The sequence below is a fragment of the Neltuma alba genome, unplaced genomic scaffold (genome assembly GCF_004799145.2).
Source record: "Neltuma alba isolate B1F8T4 unplaced genomic scaffold, ASM479914v2 tig00010269_pilon, whole genome shotgun sequence".
NCBI lineage: Eukaryota > Viridiplantae > Streptophyta > Magnoliopsida > Fabales > Fabaceae > Neltuma > Neltuma alba.
In genome coordinates, this window is record NW_021635194.1 from 32,979 (window position 1) to 46,355 (window position 13,377).

The 13,377-nt window shown below is 34.5% G+C and overlaps 1 pseudogene; it reads left to right on the forward strand.

Annotated features, from left to right (window-relative positions):
• The first annotated feature begins 1,309 nt into the window (after window positions 1-1,309).
• Window positions 1,310-8,800, forward strand: LOC114755420 (cytochrome P450 CYP736A12-like; annotated as a pseudogene).
• Window positions 8,801-13,377: the final 4,577 nt, after the last annotated feature.

The window sequence follows — 13,377 nt, forward strand, 5'->3', positions numbered from 1 at the left end:
TATATATAATATTATCTTACACAAATAATTATATATACACATATATATTATTAGAAACTAAAAATAAACTATATGATAATTTTAATTATAACTATTTTTGTAACAAAATAATTTTTAGATATTTGTTTTACTATTTATTTTATAATGCTTTATTTTTTTAAAAAATTATTTTAAATATAATATTAATTTCCAATGACACTAATTTTGAATTTTAAATAGGAAATAATTTTTTCATAAATATATTTTTTAAATTTAATTCTTTTATTTAATATTCATAAGATATATAATTTAATTATATATTTATTATATTATTATGTTATATTATATTAAATATTATATTTAGTCACGGAATTAGTCACGGAAATTAGTGACAGAATAATTTTCCGTCGCTGATTCTATGGCTAAATTAGCTACGGAAAAGTATTTCGTCGCAAATCGTAATTATAAAATTTTAGCCACGAAATTTTCTGACGGTAAAAATTCCATGGCTAATTAGCGACGGATTAAATTCTATTGCTAATTTTGTAGCTAAGTTTAGTGATAGAATTTTCGTGGGTAATCCATTAGAAATTAGCGATAAAAATTATTTCGTAACTAATTCCGTAAGTAATTAGCTGTTTTTTTATAATGCGTGTATAGACACGCACATAGTTGCTTGGATGAATACGCATGTGTCATGCAAAAATATAGTAATAAGTAAAGATTATTCCTTGGGGTTTGTTATCAAAATGTGGTCAATCAAGTGCTATTTGCGGATGAAATAGGTAATTGATGTTTGAAATGAACAATGATTGTAACCTTATTTAATCAAGATAAGACGTAGTATTTACATCGTGTTGTGTACAAAGTTAATTTATGTTTGTTTCTGTGTTGATCATGTGTCAATATATTCCATGATCTCATATCTCCCTCCATATATTCTCAAATTATATATCCAACATTTTGTCTCTTAGAGGACATGCGATCGATAATTTTGCAAATCAGTCAAATGATCTTCCCCATTTTTATTTCCATGAGTTCACGCACTGTCGCTGGATAAATGGGTTATTTTTGGCCGTAGATGAAATGAAGGGTCATGATCAGGGAAGAGGATGAAAATGGGATGCGAAGGAATAGGTGAGGAGAGGCTCCGCGCCAATTTATAGCAATCTTCTTTTTTTTTTTGGTCCCAGATCTGAATGGATAGCATGGGGCGACGCAGGCGAGCTGTGATTCTAATCACACCTTCAACTTTTAAATCCTCACTTCCCATCCACCAGTACTTAATGCACTGAGCTCCTGATTTTCTCTCTGCAACAAACAATCAAACATGTTGCCTTCTTCCCCTTTACCCTTCCCTTCTCTTCTTCAACTTCTTCCACTTCTCTTTCTTCTATCAGCTCTCTTCCTATCCCTGTGCCTTAGAAGAGCAAAAGGTGACCGGAAGCAACCGCCAGGTCCACCGGCCTGGCCGATTATTGGGAACCTCCACCAGTTGGGTGCTCTCCCGCATCGATCCCTTCAGTCTCTCGCGAAGCGCTATGGACCCATCATGTCCTTGCGACTCGGACAAGTCCCTGCTGTTGTCGTCTCTTCTCCTGAAGCTGCCGAGCTTTTCCTCAAGACGCACGACGTCGTTTTTGCGAGCCGGCCAAAGAATCAAGCGTCGGAGTTCCTTTCTTATGGCTCCAAGGGATGGCTTTCTCTGAATATGGTCCTTATGGCGTAACATGAGGAAGCTATGTACTTTGCAGCTTTTTAGCGCATCGAAATTGGAGTGTTTGCCCCCTTAAGAAGGGAGGAGTTGGGACAGCGGTGAAGTTTATTGGGAAATCCGCGGCGGCGCGTGAGGCGGTGGATCTGACGGAGAAGGTGGGGCGGCTTGTAGAAGATATAATGTATAAAATGATATTTGGAAGCACCAGGGACGATAGGTTTGATCTGAAGGGTCTTATTCATGAAGCGCTGAACTTGGTTGGAGCCTTCAATATTGCAGATTTCGTGCCTTTCTTGGCGCCACTTGATATCCAGGTACCGTTATCAACTCAACTATGTGTGTCTGCTGGTTTATTCAGTGTTTCAGTCAGCAATCTGTCCATGGTGTAGCTATATCCTCTCAAATTTTGGTCTAACAGTGGTAAGAATTGAACAGAGAGTGAGATCGGTATATGGGAATTTAAAATGATTTATGTTTTTGTTAAGAATCGAGATGACAGTTTAATCCAAGGATGGAGTTTAGTGGCGTACTATATCGTAAAAGTCCTTAGTTTTTCGGTATGGGCGGGCGCGGGCCAAAGCCTTTTCAGCTGCAAAATTTAATAAGCCACACCTTACCGTCACCAAAATCAAATTGAAACCATGCCATGTGGTTAGTTTTTATGGTAGGCCAGGGGCAATTTGTTTTCCCGTTATTATGTTATTATAAGGGGTATAAGGGGTGTTTGGGTGAAAAAAAAATCATAAAAGTGATTTTAATTACTAAGCAAGCATTTGAGATCCAAAACTATAGTCAGAAAATGCAGAAGTGTGTTATCCAAAAGACACTGATGAATATTAATATAGACCTTAGGGCCAGAAATCTCTTTGCACATCCAGAAAAAACAGGAATCACACGTCCCTGTATACCATTAAATTCCTGTCGGCATTAGATTATAGAAAGTTAAGGCTCAAGCTTCTAAAAAAAAAAAAAATTTGATAATCAGTTTCAGTGTTCATTGCGGTGAAATTTACACAATTTAGATATATTTTTTATGGTCTAAATTTAAAATTTTCAACTGATAATTTTTAAATAAAAAATCATTTTTTTAAAAGTTATAGTTAAAGATTACATTGATTTTGGATTATCTACCTATTAAAGCAAAATATTTTTAAAAAACAAAAATATAAAAAATTAAATCTCGACCGTTCATATTATATTTGAATGTTTGATATTGATAAGTATTATGATATTCATAACTGTAACGAGTACCAAAATTAGTTCAAAAAATTTGGGTGAAACACAAACAATGTAATTTAACCAATAATAATAATTAATTTTTGGAAGCTAAAGCACCCCTTTTGATTTAGGGCTTTACAAGACGCTTGGTGAAGACAAGCAAGAAAGTTGATGAGATATTGGAGACCATTGTTAGAGAGCATGAAGAGGCAGCACCAGAAGAACAGAATAGACGACACAAGGACTTTGTGGACATACTACTCTCTTGCATGGATACCAATTACGATGATCACCACAACTTTGTCATAGATCGAACCAACATCAAAGCCATGCTTCTGGATACGATTGCCGGTGCAGTGGAGACTTCAGCTACTGTCATTCTGTGGGCTTTCTCGGAACTCTTAAGGAATCCAAGGGTGATGAAAAAACTCCAACTCGAACTACAAAACCAAGTAGGAATAAGTAAAATGGTCGAGGAAGCTGATTTACCAAGGTTGAGTTACTTGGATATGGTGATTAAAGAGACTATGCGACTATACCCAGTTGCACCCTTACTAGTCCCTCGTGTGTGTAGGGAAGACATCAAGATCAATGGGTATGACATAAGGAAGAACACAAGAATCATAGTGAATTCATGGACCATAGGAAGAGATCCTAAGATATGGTCTGGTAATGTGGAAGAATTTTGGCCAGAGAGGTTCTTGGACGGCAATATGGACTATCGAGGATATGAGTTCCAATTCTTACCATTTGGTTCAGGTCGAAGAGGCTGCCCTGGTCTGCAATTGGGTTTAATTACTGTTAAGCTTATTTTAGCACAGTTAGTTCACTGCTTTAATTGGGAACTTGCAAATGACAGCTCTCCTAACGAGTTGGATATGACTGAGAAATTTGGACTATCAATGCCAAGAGCCAATCCCTTGCAAGCTCTTCCATCCTATCGCTTACTAATTAACTGATGAATCCTAATATGAGGCCTTTTCAGTTCAATAATGGGTACACCCTAATCCTAATCAATGCAAGACATGTTATTGTAAAAGTGCAAGTTTTTTTGGTTAGTCATACGTCTATGTAGTCTTTGTTGTTATTAAGACCGTAATTCTTTAGTTCTATTTATAAGGTAGAGAGAATATTTTTTTTTGTTCTATTTATAAATTTTTTCATTAAATTTTTAGCATGACTGTACTATATTATTCTTTATTTATAATGTAGATAGCTATTTTTTAAAAAAGTGTATATATTAAATAGGATTAAAATTGAAAAGTTGTGGTATTTTAATTGAGAATTTTTTAGTTTGTGTGAAATATACTATAAGTGCTTTATAAATAAAACACGATAAGTATAAATTAAAGTTATGTAGCAAAATCATTTAATAATGTCACGTCTCCTTCCAAACAGAGCCTTTACGAAAGTTCTAACCCAATCTCCCAACCCTGGACGTTTTTTTGGTGACGGGGAAATTTTTTTCGAATTTGTTAGTCATGAAACCAGTTGAGTCAGGTATATTAAACAAAAGGTTGGAAAGAGTAGCAATAGACAATTTTGATATCTCCCATTCATTTTTACAGGAGAATTTGGGTCAATCATTCCACCAAATGGGTCAGGGAGAGGCTTAATTAATTAATTCCATTGCATCCAAACTAATTTGTTAAATTCCATCTTTTAATTTTCTCACCAACACGTGGTTATGTTAATATGGAATATAATAGCAATGATATCTTAAGGCATAATAGACTAATTTAATTACAATTTGGTTTCAAAATATTTTTAAAATTTCCATAATCCTGAAGACAGTTCAATTTTCATGAGATAACAGCATTTAAGAATTACCACTTATTTAACTTATTCTAGGCATACTTCTTCGTCAACTGAGCTTAGGATCAAGTAAAGAAAGAAAGAAGCCTCTCTCCGTCGCCCTGCTTTGATATTTCTCTCAATCGCCAGAAGAGAGGAACTTTAATGGAACCAGAGGAATCCCATCATCACAATGACAGCACCAGCGAGCTCGATTTGTTTTTGTCTTTATTTTTTGAAATCAGTTTTTGTGCTTAAATTCATCAGATCTAGATTATCCAGATCGGATCTACATGGTCTAGATTTAAAATTTTAATTAGTTATTTGTAAATAAAAATTATTTTAAAAATGATAGTTAAGAGATTATTTTACTTTATATTCTATACATATTAAAATAATTATTTTAAACAAATAAAAATAAAAAAATTAAATTTGAATCGTTGAAATTAGATATCAACTGCTCAGATTTCACCTAAACTGCTTCTATTTTTCTAAGGTGTATGTTAGATTTATCTGCTTTCTTGAATGGTTTAGTGAGCGTAATAAAATTGACTCTGCTTTGCTTCAAAAAACACCTGTCCTTCATGGAGGGCGTGGTGTTATTTTTTATTCTTATTCATTACATGGTCAAAATTGGCGTTTATATTTTAATCCGCCCGGCTTGAGCTTTATTTTGTATTTTTGGGTAGAACACGACTTCGCTTAATTCTTCATCCACCAACTCACTGGGGGAGAACACCTTGTAAATTCTAATTCTATGTAATTCATTTCCTCTCTCTCGCATCAGACAAACAATAAAAAAAACATGTTGCCTTCCCATCTTCTTCTGCCCCTTCTCTTCCTTGTACCAGCTCTGTTCCTATCCCTGTGCCTTAGACGACCTAAGCATGACCAGAAACAACCGCCAGGTCCACCGGCCTGGCCGGTGATCGGCAACCTCCACCAGCTGGGTACTCTCCCGCACCGATCCCTTCAGTCTCTCGCGAAGCGCTATGGACCCATCATGTCCTTGCGACTCGGACAGGTCCCTGCTGTTGTCGTCTCTTCCCCTGAAGCTGCCGAGCTTTTCCTGAAGACGCACGACGTCGTCTTTGCGAGCCGGCCAAAGACTCAAGCGTCGGAGTTCCTTTCTTATGGCTCCAAGGGGATGGCTTTCTCTGAATATGGTCCTTACTGGCGTAACATGAGGAAGCTCTGTACTTTGCAGCTTTTTAGCGCATCGAAAGTAGAGTCGTTTGCCCCCTTGAGAAGGAAGGAGTTGGGACAGCTGGTGAAGTCGATCGAGAAATGGGCGGCGGCGCGTGAGGTGGTGGATCTGACGGAGAAGGTGGAGCGACTTGTAGAAGATATAATGTATAAGATGATATTTGGAAGCAACAGGGATGATAGGTATGATCTGAAGGGGCTTGTTCATGAGACGCTGAATTTGGTTGGAGCCTTCAATATTGCAGATTTCGTGCCTTTCTTGGCGCCACTTGATATCCAGGTACCATTATCAACTCAACTATGTGTGTGTGTTTATTTATTTATTGTTCTTTTTCCTGCTGGTTTATTCAATGTTTCAATCAGCAACGCTGCCCGTTCCTGTTGAATTTTGACCCAAGAGTGGAAAAAGTTGAACAACGAGAGATATATAACTTTAAAATAATTTATGTTTTGCTAATGAATGCCTACCTTTATAGAAAAATTTCATTTTGTTTTCTTCTTTGATTTTATAAATTGTTAAGTTTATTCTTTTAATTTTATAAAATGTTTAGTTGTCTGATTCTAATAATATCTAATATTAATATTAAAATTTTAAATATTAACAAAAGATTTATAAACATTGAGATGTTAAGTTTATTTTTTCACAGTGGTATTTATTTTAAAAAAATTATTATTTAAGACTAAATGCATTAGAGCTAGAAAAATCAAAAATTATTTTATAAAATTAAAATATCAAACAAATTCTTATACAAGAATAAATTACCAAATGCTCATCTTAACCTCATGTTTTCTCAAGAATTGAGATGAGTCATATTTCAATTTCTTCCAAGGATATACTCCTAGGTCCTAATTATAAGACCCAATTGACTTATTTGAGGAGATTAGAGGTAAGTTAAGTTGGTTATTTATAATAAATAAGTGTTGTTATTCCTAAAATATCCTTGCTAATTAAGTATCTTGGCTAAAACTATCATTATTAAAGGATTATCTTGGAAAAAAATACATAAATATAAGACCAAATAAAAAGTCAAATTTTTAAATAAGGACGGAGAGTAAGTAATATATATATATAGGGGGGCTTGTTTCTCAAACTATCTTATTGTTTAATTATGCATGTTAAGAATAATATAAATTTAAGGATAGTTCTAATATAGACACGGTAACTTAGAAAAACCGATACATTTTTTTTGTAACCAATAACACATTTTTAACAATTAGCTAACTACCTAATTTTTTAAAATAAATATCTGCAAATTAATTATATACTTTTGTATTAGGATATGAGAGTACTAATCTATTATGCGTTAACATATATATAATGCCAAAAATACTAGTATTTCCAGTGGCATTCATTAGTACTTCCGGCCCTAAATATAAACCTTCATATAGTACATATAAGGGTCTTATATTTAAGACTGGAGGAGTAATTGTTTTTTTATTTGGTGATAAGGTTTAATTAGTCAAAATAGGGGTGCAAATGCGCAATGCGTGGTGTGAGTCTTCATTTGAAAAACGCCGGTGCCCCATTTCTTTCTCTCTCGTTCGTCATAACCATAATAATGAAATTGGATCTATCTCGATGCACGTTTTTGACCTGTCATCAATAAAAAATGTGAAAGAGAAGAAAAGATGTGCCTCAGCATGTGATTTGTTAATTTTGTTTGAAAAAAATAACAGAGAGAACCGGAGAGGGAAGGATATGGTGCCCTTGTAAAGCTAGGTGGACGCCAATGCAAAATCAAAACGCTGTCGTTTTAGCGACACGCACCTGGATGAACGCCACGTGCTTTCTTTCTTTATGGTTCTTTCTATAGAAGGCTTCACTTTTTTAGTAAACATTCGACAAACCAGCTAGATTATAGCTACAAAGTCAGAGAGCTCCAGTTTTAAGAAAGCCAAAAAAAAAAAAAGGGGGGAACTATAGACAAACAATACAATTTAAGCAATAATCAATTGTTAATATTTTTTAGACTAATTGGAGTACATATCACTTTTGATTCAGGGCTTTGCAAGACGCTTGCGGAAGATTAGCAAGGAACGTGATGAGATGTTAGAAACGATTATTAGAGAGCATGAAAAGGCAACAGCAGAAGGGCAGAATAGAAGACGCAAGGACTTCGTGGACATACTACTCTCTTGCATGGATACTTACGATGATCAGCACAACTTTGTCATAGATCGAACCAACATCAAAGCGATCCTTCTAGATACGATCGTTGGTGCAGTGGAGACTTCAGCTACTGTCATTCTGTGGGCTTTCTCGGAACTCTTAAGGAATCCAAGGGTGATGAAAAAACTCCAGCTCGAACTAGAAAACCAAGTAGGAATAAGCAAAATGGTCGAGGAAGCCGATTTGCCAAGGTTGAGTTACTTAGATATGGTGATTAAAGAGACTATGAGGCTATACCCAGTTGCACCCTTACTAGTCCCTCGTGTGTGTAGGGAAGACATCACGATCAATGGATATGACATAAGGAAGAACTCACGAATCATAGTGAACTCGTGGACCATAGGAAGAGATCCTAAGATATGGTCTGATAATGTGGAAGAATTTTGTCCAGAGAGGTTCTTGGACGGCAATATGGACTATCGAGGATATGAGTTCCAATTCTTACCATTTGGTTCAGGTCGAAGAGGCTGCCCTGGTCTGCAATTGGGTTTAATTACTGTTAAGCTTATTTTAGCACAATTGGTTCACTGCTTTAATTGGGAACTTCCAGAAGACAAGTCTCCTCATGACTTGGATATGTCTGAGACATTTGGTCTCTCAATGCCAAGAGCCAATCACTTGTTAGCTCTTCCATCTTATCGCGTACCAGTTAATTGATGAATGTTATTAATCTCAGTCTTTTCAGTTCAGTAGAAGTATCAGTTTGATTGGTTAGTTATGCTGAAATGGTATGAGAGTTATGTAGTGGACTTATTTTATAATGTCAGGTTTCGTTCCATTTTTCCAAATAAGTTTTCTAAATTGATCACCATTTTTTAACGGAGACTTGATGAAAGTTTTAACCTCACCAGTCTCCCAACCCTTAACGTTTTCTTTGGTCACGTGGAAAATTTTTTAAATAAATGAAAAGAGGAATCGGGGTTTTCTTTTTTTTGGGGGGGGGGGTGAAATTACATTTATTTTAGTTATAGTATTAGGTAGGATAGAAATGAATTAAAAACAAAAACAAATAGAACTGGAATGTCCTGAATATTCTTGCTTAGAAAATAACATATTAAACAAAAAGTTGGGAAGAGTAATAATAGACAATTTCGACACTTCCCGTTCATTTCTACAGAGAACAGTATTTTTCATAGGTCTTACGATAGAAAAAGATTGTTGTAGGATACACTTTCCATTCTACCAAACTATTCGTTAGTCATATTCCAACTTGCTTTTCCTTTGCTTTTTTAATTTTCCCTTTCAAATCAGAGGGCTTATTTGCATTTGCTTATTTTAAATATTTTAAGTATTTTTATGTAATTTGAGATAAAGCTTACTTTACATACTTATATCATAATAATAAAATCACGATTAAAAATCTACTTATAAATCATTTCGAGCATAATAAAAGGGTACTGGGATGGGCTCTTTGTGTTATATATAGACAGAAAACAGAATATCAAAGCTGACATTCTCAGTAACTCAGTTCTTATAGTTGGCAAGCATATTTAACTCATCACCCAGGTAGGGGAGGAGGGGAGGGTGTCGGAGGCTGAAACTTGCAAGGAGGGAGGAGAGAAGTAGCTTGGACCAGCGAGCAGCAGCATCATCGCGATGTCGAAGCGAGAGCAAGAACGAAGAAAGATCAGGGGCCACATGGGAATTTTCTATGTAGGAAAATCAGATCCCAATTCCCACCTATATGTGAGGGAACAGATTTCCCATTAAACGTGGAAAAATTTCCTGCCGCCAGAATTTGCTCTGCCGGAAAGTGGTGCAACCAAAGGGATACTGTGAAGGAAAATTATCCCATTCTCCGTTTCCATCAGTATATTTTCAGGCTACCAAACAGGCTCTAAGGAGTAAGGACTATAGGATTAATTTTCCGGTAAATAAAAGAGCAATGAAGCCTAAGTTATAAAACACTAGCTAGGGCCTAGGGGCCTGTTTAAATTCGCTTTCCTAATTTTAAAAGTCCTTACCAGTCATTTTAAAAGCATGAAAGTCGATTTGAGCTCAAAAATTGTATGCGGAATGGCATTTGAGTTAAACGAGTTTTTTCCCCCTTCAAAAAGTCAAAGTAGACCTAAAGTCATATTTTGGAACTTTCAGCTTCATCAAGCCAAACAGATATTCAAATTGAGACTTGTTTTTAATATAAAAAGTATGATTATATTAATTGACTTTTATCACAATTTTAATTTACAAAATCCAGTTGGGATGATAAAAACCGACGTTGATAAAAACAACCCTTAATTATAATTCAGTTTCAAAATATTTTGAAAATTTCCGTAATCCTGAAGTCTATATTTCATTTGTTGACAACTAGGCATGACAAAATAATGAATGCTCATCATATGAAAATTTACAAGTTCAAATTTACATTCTAACATATTCATGGTAACAATTATATATTTTTTTCAAAAAAAATCAAGAAACATTAAGAATCAAGAAATATCTTAATTGGATGTATATGTTTGTTGTGTTTCGATCACAATTATGCGTCATTCTACTTAATTTTAATTTGCGTCCATTTTGAATGTCAGAAAAACCAATTTCCATCCATTTTAAAACAACCAACATTAACTTTATCCAAAAAAAAATGTCCAACATTAATTCATTCTCCTATCTATGATGCAAAATAATCTAAACTTAACTTCTACATAAATAAATTATATTACATTTTTTTAAAATAAGATATTTCAACGTTAAAATTGTTAATAACCTAATTGAATATAAAAAAAATACTCAAGTCAAAAACTTTGATAAAATAACTTCAAATAAACGGAATCATTCGCGCGCGCGCAGTCCAATCCTCGTTATCTAGGATAACATTGTATAACAAATTAAATGAGCATTTTATTTTATTTTTTTACAATAATGAGCATTTTATTTTGAATATATATAATTGTTATCATGAATATATAAAGAAAATTACAATGAAATTTGGGCATTTTATAATGTAAATCTGGACTTAAATTTTTATTTGATACTTGTTATTTTTGTTATACTCCTCCAATCCTTAATATAAGACCCAATTGTTGAGTTAGTTTTGTTTCTAAATATAAGACCCAGTTTTCATATTTATCAATTTTTTCTAAATTACCCATATGGATACTCCCTCAACCATAATCAAATAGAAGAAGGAGAGGGGGTGTTAAAAAAGATGATTATGGTGTTTTAGGAAAAACGTGTCACGTTTTTTATAATTAACTAACTTACATAATTTTTTTAATCTAATCAAATTAGTTAAATGGGTCTTATATTAAGAACCGAAAGAGTACTTAGTTATGAAAATACGTATAACTGACCTAGGAACACTCGTTATTTCCCTATCAGAATCTATTAGCATGTAACTTGAGTTTGTATATGTATTTACTTGTCAAAATGTATATGTACTTGGCCTGCAAGGGTCGGGTCCGACTGGTCGCAAACGGGAACGCAAGGCGCCTTCCCTACCATGTCATGGGCTCGATACCTGCGAGTGCACCTGGGATTAGTCTGGCCGGTTGTGCTGGGATACCCTGAGGCAGCGATACCATCCTACTAAAAAAAAAATGTATATGTACTTGTAAACGGATTTTAAATTTTCATTAGGACTTGCTTTTTATTTCAACAGTCAGACTTATTTTTATCAACTTTTCTCCCAACTTAATCCCCCCCTTCATTTTAAGCAAAAGGTATGAGTTCAAATCTTAAAATTTCTTAATTCTCATTGCACTGGAATTTAAATGAAAATTTGAAATTCTCCCATTTTTTAAATTCAGTCGATGGTCAAAATTGCCGCTAATATTCTAATCCAGCTTGAATCGCACGTGGACGCCCTTATTTTGTGTTCTTTCGGGAGAACACACCTTCAAATTTTCGGGCGGTGCTGTGTCCCTTAGATTTTTGTTATTAGATTTTATATAAAATAAGTAAAATTTTAATATCGCAAAAAATTATTCAGTTTTCAATTTTTTACGGTTTTTTAAAAATTTAGTATTCTCAAATATTTAAAAAATCATAAAAAATTAAAAATGAATTTTCTTTATAAGATATTAAAATTTAACTTATTTTACATTTAATAATAAAAAAATGAAAAAAAAAATTTAGGAAGCACCCAAAAATAAGCGGCAGAGTGGCCACATGACACCCGAGATCCCAAATTTTCACATCTTCATCCACAGTCTAAAGGTGTGTTTGGTACGAGGAATTTGGGAGAGAGGAAAGGGGAGAGGAGGGATTTTAATCAGTTTTTCTTGTTTGGCAATATACAAATTTTAGGAGGGGAGTTTATGACCATTATGTCCATATTTTGTTATGTTGTGACCATTATGCCCATATCTTAAATAAAATAAGGGCAAAATTGTTTATATTAAAATATTTTTCTCTCCCCTCTCCCCTCTTTTTTTATAAATCCAAACAAGATAATATTAAAATCCTTCTACTCTCCCCCCTTTCCTTTTCCTCCATTAAAATCATTCCTCTCTCCTTCCTCTCATTGAGCCAAATATACTCTAAGGATGTATTTGATTGGAAGGAAGGGTGGAGGGGAGGGAATATGACCCCCTCCCCTTATTTGGACGAAAATTTAGAAGGAAAGAAGACTCAAAATTTTTCCTCCCCTCCCCTCGTTTACCCTCATTTGGGTCCCCTTAAATTAGGGTTTTTTTTAGGAAAGTCAAAATTTTTCTGACTATGTTATCCTTATATATTTGTGATATTCCCAGCTTGGTTGGCGGTGTACTCCTTCCTTTCTTCTTCTTTCTTGTCTTCCTGAGCACCACCGCCAACGAAAATGATGAGTAGGCTGGGAGTCTCTTTTCTGGCTTGGCATTAGTCAGCAGCCGCAAGCTGATTATGGAGTTGGACGAGAAGGTGCTAGGAGATAGAGAAGGGGATAGTGGTGGCGGTGGAAGAAGGGGAGGAAAGAGATGAGGAGGAGTTGAACGTGATGGCTTTGGGGAGGAGAGAGTGGAAGAGGAATAGTGGCTATTTTTATCCTTATCGTCACTTCTCCCCTGTAAGGGTCGCAGCCATTCATATTATCTTCTTCCAGTTCTAATATTTCTATGTATCTTTGCGGTTTGATTTTTTTTCAAACGTATTAGTTTATTAATTAGATTGTACATTAAAGCTAGAACAGAATGGGCAGAAGAGAAAAGATTTCGTTTTTTGTAAAAAAATAAAAAAAATGTGTTAATTTAATTACTTCAAATATATTACTATATTAATTTACATAAAAAATATTATATCATTTTTTTATACACATATAACATGATTTAGCTGAAATTTTCAATCAGTTATGTAATTTAAATTAAAATGTGAA